Raw genomic sequence first — 7,734 nt, 5'->3', positions numbered from 1 at the left:
GCCATCAATTCCTTCCTGTTGATATGCCAACTGACCTGACTCCCTTCCCAAATACCTGAGACCTCTTTGTTCCCTAGTGTTGCTCCCCAGCCTGACTCGGACGCGTCTGAGAATAACACTAGGTCGGGGTTCTCCTTGAACAAGGAGATCCCTTTTCCCAACAGAGCTGGGTCCAGCCACCACATTAAAAGATCCTTGATCTCTGTCGGAATGGGAAAAGAAAGTGTCCTCCTGGATCTTTCTGTTCCAAACCTTTGCGAGGAAGTGTTGCAGAGGCCTTAGGTGCAGTCTCCCCAAAGGGACAAACTGCTCTAGGGAGGATAGAGTTCCCAGCAGACTCATCCACTCCTTCGCTGAGCATTCCTGTTTCCTCAAAAAGTCTTTGACTTTGTCCAGGCACCTGGTCTGCCTCTCCTGGGAGGGAGAAGCCTGAAAAAGAACTGAATTCAGAACTATCCCCAAATAGAGAATAGTCTGATTCGGCTCGGTCTGAGACTTCCCCCAGTTGACGATGAGTCCCAGGTCCTGAGTGATCGTATAAGTTTTCATTAGGTCCTCCAGACATTTCTCTTTCGACTGTGACCGGATCAGCCAGTCGTCTAGATAGAAGGAGACCCTTATCCCCTCCTGGTGTAACCAGCCTGCCACATTCGCCATAAGTCTGGTGAAGACTTGGGGAGCTGTGCTGAGACCGAAGCAAAGTGCCCTGAACTGGAAGCACTTGCCCGGGAACACAAACCTCAGATATCTCCTCGAAGACGGATGAATGGGGACGTGAAAATAAGCGTCCTGCAGGTCGAGAGAAACCATCCAGTCTCCTGGACGAACTGCAGCCAGCACTGACTGAGTCATCTCCATGGAGAACTTTGTTTTCTCCACGAAGGCGTTCAGAGAGCTGACATCTAGGACTGGTCTCCATCCACCCGAGTTCTTGGGAACCAGAAACAGGCGATTGTAAAAGCCTGGTGAGGCGAGGTCTTGAACTGGCTCTATTACTCCCTTGACCAACATCTGGTCGACTAGCTCCAGAAGAGCCTCTCGTTTCCCCGCGTCGGTGTACTGAGCCACTAAGGCCAGGGGAGAGTCTGAGAGAGGTGGTTTCTTTAAAAAGGGGATCTTGTAACCTTCCTTGACGACTGAGAGGGACCAGGTGTCCGCCCCTCTCCTTTCCCAAGACTGCCAAAAACGAGAGTCTTGCCCCTACTGGTGTCTGGAGGACTTCCATCTCATTTTTTGGACCGGGGCCTAAACGCACCCCTGCTGGTCCTTGGCCCTGACTCTTGTCTTCTCCCCCTAAAATCCGCTCTCGAGGAGATCCTGCCCCGAAAGGGCTGTTGAAACTTCTTCTCCTCCTTCTTCAGAGGAGCAGGAGCAACAGGTAAGGTCTTTCTAGCCGACCGAGACAAAAGGTCCTGAGTAGCCTTCTGAGCCAGAGAAAGGGAGATATCTCTGACCAGAGCTTCAGGAAAAAGATGACGAGAAAAAGGGGCGTAAAGCAGCTCCGACTTCTGGGCAACAGTCACAGATCTAGAGGTGAAGGAGCACAAAAGGGCCCTCTTCTTTAAGACCCCTGCTGAGAATAGCTCCATCCCTTAGAGCTTTGTCCATGCAGGACATGATACTCGTCAGGTCCTTCGTGTCCTCCAGGAGTTCAGACTTCCTGGCCAGAGTCCCGAGAGACCAGTCCAGGAAGCTGAAAACCTCGAAAACCCTGAAAATTCCCTTGACGAGGTGATCAAGCTCCGACATGGACCACATCACCTTGGCAGAGTTTAAAGCATGCCCGAGAAGTCACCTTGGGAGGAGGAAGGCACTCCTAACCCCAAAGGTTCCCCTGTCTCATACCACATACCGGCCTTGCAAGCGAGCCAGGACGGTGGAAAAGAAAAGGTGGTCTTGACAGCTTGTCTCCGTTCCTTCATCCAATCATCCACTTTAGCGAGAGCTTTCCTGGCCGAAATTGAAAGTTTCATTTTGATGAAGGCCGAAGACTTAGTAGCTTTCTTCCTGGTAAATTGAGACTGAGGAGAACGAGGGGCCGAAGGTTGAAATTCCTCCCCATAAAGTTCCAAAAGAGAGCGAGAAAGAACCTTGTAATCGCTAGAAGAGTCGGCAGGTTTTTCTTCCTCTTGGGCTGCCAGCAGTCTGGCAGCAAGAGCTGTTTGAATCCTGGCGCCGAGCGCCGCTAACATCCAGTCGGCGAGAGGCGGTATCGTCACGATGACGAGCAGCGGTATCGTCACAATGACGAGAGGCAGTATCGTCACGGTGACGAGAAACGGAAGCGTCCTGAAGATGCAGGCTGCCGTCGCCTTGAAAATGCAGACTGCATTTATCCTGTTTCCTAAGAAACGAGGCAGTAACGTCCAGGCGTTTCGAAAGGGAAACGGAATCGTCACGGCGCCGAGAACGAGAGGCAGTATCGTCCTGGCGGCGGGAGGGGGGGGAAGGAAATTCCTGGCAGCGTGCCGATGAAGAGGGTGTACGTTGACGTACGGCCGACGAAGTGCGCAGAGGTTTCTTGGGAGAGATACTAAAATCTCTCTTAGAAGATGATCTCTTAACAGGCAAAGAGACGTCCTTACGCCTGACGGACTGAGAAGGGTGGCTGAAAGCTTTAACTAACGATGAATGTTGTTCCTGCATAATAACCATGAAAGCTTTAGCAACCTCCGCTGGCTCTCGCGGTGCCGAAGACGGCAGTTGTCGTACGGCTTGACTGGGAGCGCTGGCAGAAGAAGCAGGGAGTCTAGCAGGATTAACTGGGCTAAGGACTCTCTGTTTCGCCCTTTTAACAGGAACATCGAAATCGTCTTCCGAAGGATCAGGGTCTCTGCTACTCGAACCGGGAGAGGGAGAACGAGACTGCACGTCCCGGTTCCACCCTCTCTTCATTGGTCTTGATTCGTAAGGCCAATTACGTCTAGGAGAACGATCAGGCGAAGACACAAACGTATCCGACACGCCTTTCCTACGGCGGTCAAGAGCAGCCTGGGAGATCGCAACAGGACTGTCTGAGGCGACGACTGACCGAGGATAAGCACCTCTCACCCACTTTCGGCTTTCGACGTACCTTCTCCCATGGTCCTGGGAGCTTGGTAGAGGTCTAGACCTAGGGGTATGACAGATTCGATCAGTCGCCACCTCCACTGCACTTTCACAAGCACTAATTTCACCAACACCCTTACCTTTAAAGGCCTCCAACTGTGCTTTAATGGCCTCCAATTCAGCAGCTAATTTAGCATACCCAGGGTCATCCGTAGGCACAGGTCCTGTAGAAGGGGCAGGAGTCATTACATTTGGGGAAGGAATACCTTCCAAAGGGGTTACAAGCAAAGGGTCAATAGATAAATCTAAGCTAGGCTCACTAGCAGACTTTGACTTTGATTTAGCTCTTCTAACTCTATCAATCTCGAGTTTGCGCACATAGCGCTGCATAGCTAACCAATCATTATCACTTAAAACCTCGCATTCCTTGCACTTATTATCTAAAGCACATTCAAACCCCCTGCAACCCATACAGATAGTGTGAGGGTCAACCGAAAGTTTCGGCAACCCCACCTTGCAAATATCATTCGCACAAACACGATAATGAATTTTCTCACTCATGATAATGAAGGAAAAAAGACAAAAAAACAAAAACAACACGATTGCCAAATCCCAACACAGTGTACTTCACCAAAAACGAAGTCCAAAAAGGCGATGAAGGGAAAGCGATCCGAAAAACTCTGAAAGGCGGACCAACGATGTTGTCAATCCGGCCGGCAGAGATAATCTGAGGAACAGAAAATGGGAATGATTCCAAGTACCACCCTGTAAGGGTTGTTAACCATCTAACCACACAACCACCACAAGGCGGTTGCCGCGATTTTCGATTAAATTCTGCCGCAGTCAGAGACTCAGCTATATATATATATAACTGCCAGGTAAGTTCTATTCATAAAAAGCAAGGGTAAGCCTGTCCTTCATAGGCTTATGTCCGGGTAGCCTCTTCTCCTCCGCCGTGATGAACGTCCGACGAGGCATTTTCTTCCAAAAAAGTCCAGTTTCGTCGCAATTGAAAACTTGCTGCGAACTGTAGCCTTCCTGCAGAGTCAACTCGTCGAACGTTTTAACAAAGGCTTCGGCGGCCTTCGCGTCCGAGCTGGCTGCCTCCCCATGCCGTACCACTGAATGAATGCCAAGTCTTTTCTTGAATTTCTCGAACCACCCCCGAGAAGCCTTGAACTCTGGGGGTTCCTGCTGGGATGTTCCTTCTCCTGCCCCTTTTTCGGCCTGAGAACGCACGAGATCACCGAAAATGGCGGAGGCCTTCTGGCAAATTGTAGTCTTAGTGATGGTGTCTCCTGAGATCTCTTTGTCTTTGATCCACACAAGAAGCAGCCTCTCCATCTCGTCATGCACGTGGGTTCTCTTCTTGGAGAAAATAGTGACGCCCTTAGAAGGTGCCGCTGCTTTGATGGCCGCCTTCTGCTTCAGGATGGTGCCTATCGTAGATGGATTCCGGCCATACTCCTTGGTGATCGCACTTAAACGCATGCCAGACTCGTAATTTTTTACGATTTCAAGTTTCGTCTCCATCGAGAGCATAGTCTTCTTCTTCTTTCCTTCGGCAACATTCTTGGGACCCAAGGCTACAGTAATACGTAATATAATACACTACGTACGTTATATACAGTACTATGTATAGTAAACACTAATACAGTACAGTGCACAGTAACGAATGTTTAATAACGATAACACATGGCGTACGAATGTACTGTATATTAACACTATGTTAAACAAGCGAAAGCACACAATGTCTGTTAACGATACCGCGGTCGGAACGAAAAGAGAGAGGGAGAGATGAACGCCCGTGCGTAAGCAAGCTGGGATAGTTGCCGACCAATAGGAAAGTCGGATCTTATGGCGTCAGCTAGCATGCTGTAAGTGAGTCTACCCAAGTTCAAAGTCTGGCGGCGCGCGCTTTTTAAAATTACTCTCGGCGAAGAGTTGGGATCTCGTAAGGTTTTCGTATCCTGAAATTTTATTCGTATACTGGGGCATAAAAATCTTCAAATCACTTTACGTATCCTGAATTTTTCGTAAGCAGAAACTTTCGTATCCAGAGGTATCACTGTATATATATATATATATATATATATATATATATATATATATATATGTACGTATATATATATACGTGTATATATATATGTATATATACTGTATACATATATATACATATACATATCCACACAAACACAATCCTTTTAAGGGGCAATTATGCACTTGGCTATGGTCTCGAGGACCATCAAAGATTCAGTAATTACCTAATCCCAAGACTGAAGATTACAACTTAATTTGCTGGTCATTCTGGTTTACCAAAAATTATGTTATATGGATTCATCTCAACAGTTTAATTACTTTATCCTCTATTAAAGCAATTATAGCAACTCTTGTTTTAAAATTTTGTCACCTCACGGGCCATGTAAGACTAACCTGTGGGCCACATTTGGCCTAGGACCATAAGTTTGATAACCCAGATTTAGAGAATAAAAAATTAGATTCTTTGACGTATAGTTGTAAGATTAATGAGGTGATCTTGTTAAGAAAAATATTTCAGCATTTGACGAATGAATTTGGGACATATGGACCGGCGCAGTGTTGAGATACAATTCAGTGCCCAATTTGAGCACTAGATATTGCATACGAAAGATGAATAGTCAGAGAAATAAGAAATAAGAGAAAATGACGAAAATACATTGTTATATTGTGTATTAGTAAGGTTTAGATATAATGCAATGTTGGTGGATGTTATGTTAACCAGATAGATGAATCGCTCGACTCTTATAGAGATGTCCCGATTAAATTTGGGATGAAAAAATATTTGTATTAAAGTTAAGAAATATAATATATAGTAGATATAAAATTAATTTAGAAAAATGCTATGATAAATAGAAACTTAAATCTTATCCATAAAACCTATGTTAATTATAATGTTGAAATCTTAAAACCAGAGAAATTCTCAGTCAGATAGAATGCAAAAAAAAAAAAAGAAAAAAAAAAGAAAAAAATCTTTTCCTACCAAACCTTACAATCCATAAAAAATGTTTTATGGTTAAATACTGTCACATCCATTGTACTTGGGAATTAAAATACAAAATAAAGGCAATTTTGTGTCCTACACATAACTTGCTAAAATTACTTGAGCTCTTTTCTTTTTGTCTGATGATCCCCATAGAAAAAACAAGGCTTGATTTCTTTTAACTTATTACAGTCAAATTCATTATTCCACTGAGTTTGCCTTTATGTTGCTATGAAATGCCTTAAGAGGGTTATATAATCTTTCATGGTTAATTTAATGGCGTGTTTTGGTAAATCGACTGACGATTTCGCTGCAACATCCTCCTTTTCATTACTAACAACCACAACATGATCAGGAATCCAACATACTTCAATATTTACCCTCTGAGAATAGAATCTGTTAATGAGCTCTTTTAATTTTCAATAGCAATTGGTTCTCATGAGTGTAACCCTTTAGAACTTCTATAGCACTTCTGGAATCAGTACAGATTATAAACTTATGGGTAGCCCTATCTTCAATTGTTTTAATAATGACAATTACTAATATAATTGCATACACACACACACACACATATATATATATACTGTATATATATATATATATATATATATATATATATATACACAGTATATATATATATATATATATATATATATATATATATATGTATGTATATATATACACACATACATACATACAAACATACATACATATACTGTATATTGTAAATTATGGGGCATGAAGTTGAACCCTAACTAAACTCACTGTATAATTGTAAGTAGGTCGAGGACACGGCTTCTCAACATCCAGTTTTTGCATTGATGATAGGTTTTTAACTACAGTATTTACAACTCATTTAAAATCTTGGAGTGATTCTCAATTGCAAATTTACTTTTGAGAAGGCATTCGGTCTGTTTCTTCTACAGGCGGATTTTGAGTCTTAGCGATAAATTCTGGGACAAAGCCGAGAGTAACCTGGCCCCATCCCCTTGAGTGGGTGATGTCGTGGGAGATACCATGCAACTAGCTGATCTTCTTTGCAAAGGCTAGGGTTAGGAAGAAATCCGTCTTGAGGCTCAAGTCATGATCTGATGATAGAGTTAACAGTTCGTAAGGGTATGTAAAACTTTCACCATGTTCCAAGGACCGTCTGGGGCTCTCGCTTCCGGCTTCCGGTTGAGGGCAAGATAACTCAAAGCTCTGTATGAGCATGGATAATTCTGCCGAAGAGGAAATATGAACCCCTTTCAGTCTAAAAATCTGCCTTAAGGTTGAGGGATAGCCTTGAACCGGTGAGGCCAAGCAGCTTTTCCTCCCGGAAATAAAACAAAAATTCAGCAATCACAAGTATATTGGATCTGAGTGGAGAAACCCCTTCTACGACTCAAACCACAAAAGATTGCCCACTTCACCTAATTAACTGCAATAATAGACCTTCTGAGGTATGTAGACATACGTTTCACCACTGGTCGTGGAAATCTATCTGATTGAGATGATGGATAACCTGTAGGTGTGAAGTCATAGTGATGTGACTGCCCTGTGGTAGATCTTTCTGTGGTTACTGTATAAGATCATGTGGGGGGTTAACTTCCTCAGAACCAACTCAAGCAGTAGCAGAAGGTCCAGTAACCACTCTGCGTGTTACTATCGCAAAGTTGTCTTGTTGA

Source organism: Palaemon carinicauda, chromosome 1 (assembly GCF_036898095.1).
Source record: "Palaemon carinicauda isolate YSFRI2023 chromosome 1, ASM3689809v2, whole genome shotgun sequence".
In the NCBI taxonomy this organism is placed as follows: Eukaryota; Metazoa; Arthropoda; class Malacostraca; order Decapoda; family Palaemonidae; genus Palaemon; species Palaemon carinicauda.
The sequence above is the reverse complement of the archived record's forward strand: the minus strand, read 5'-3'. Positions refer to the sequence as shown.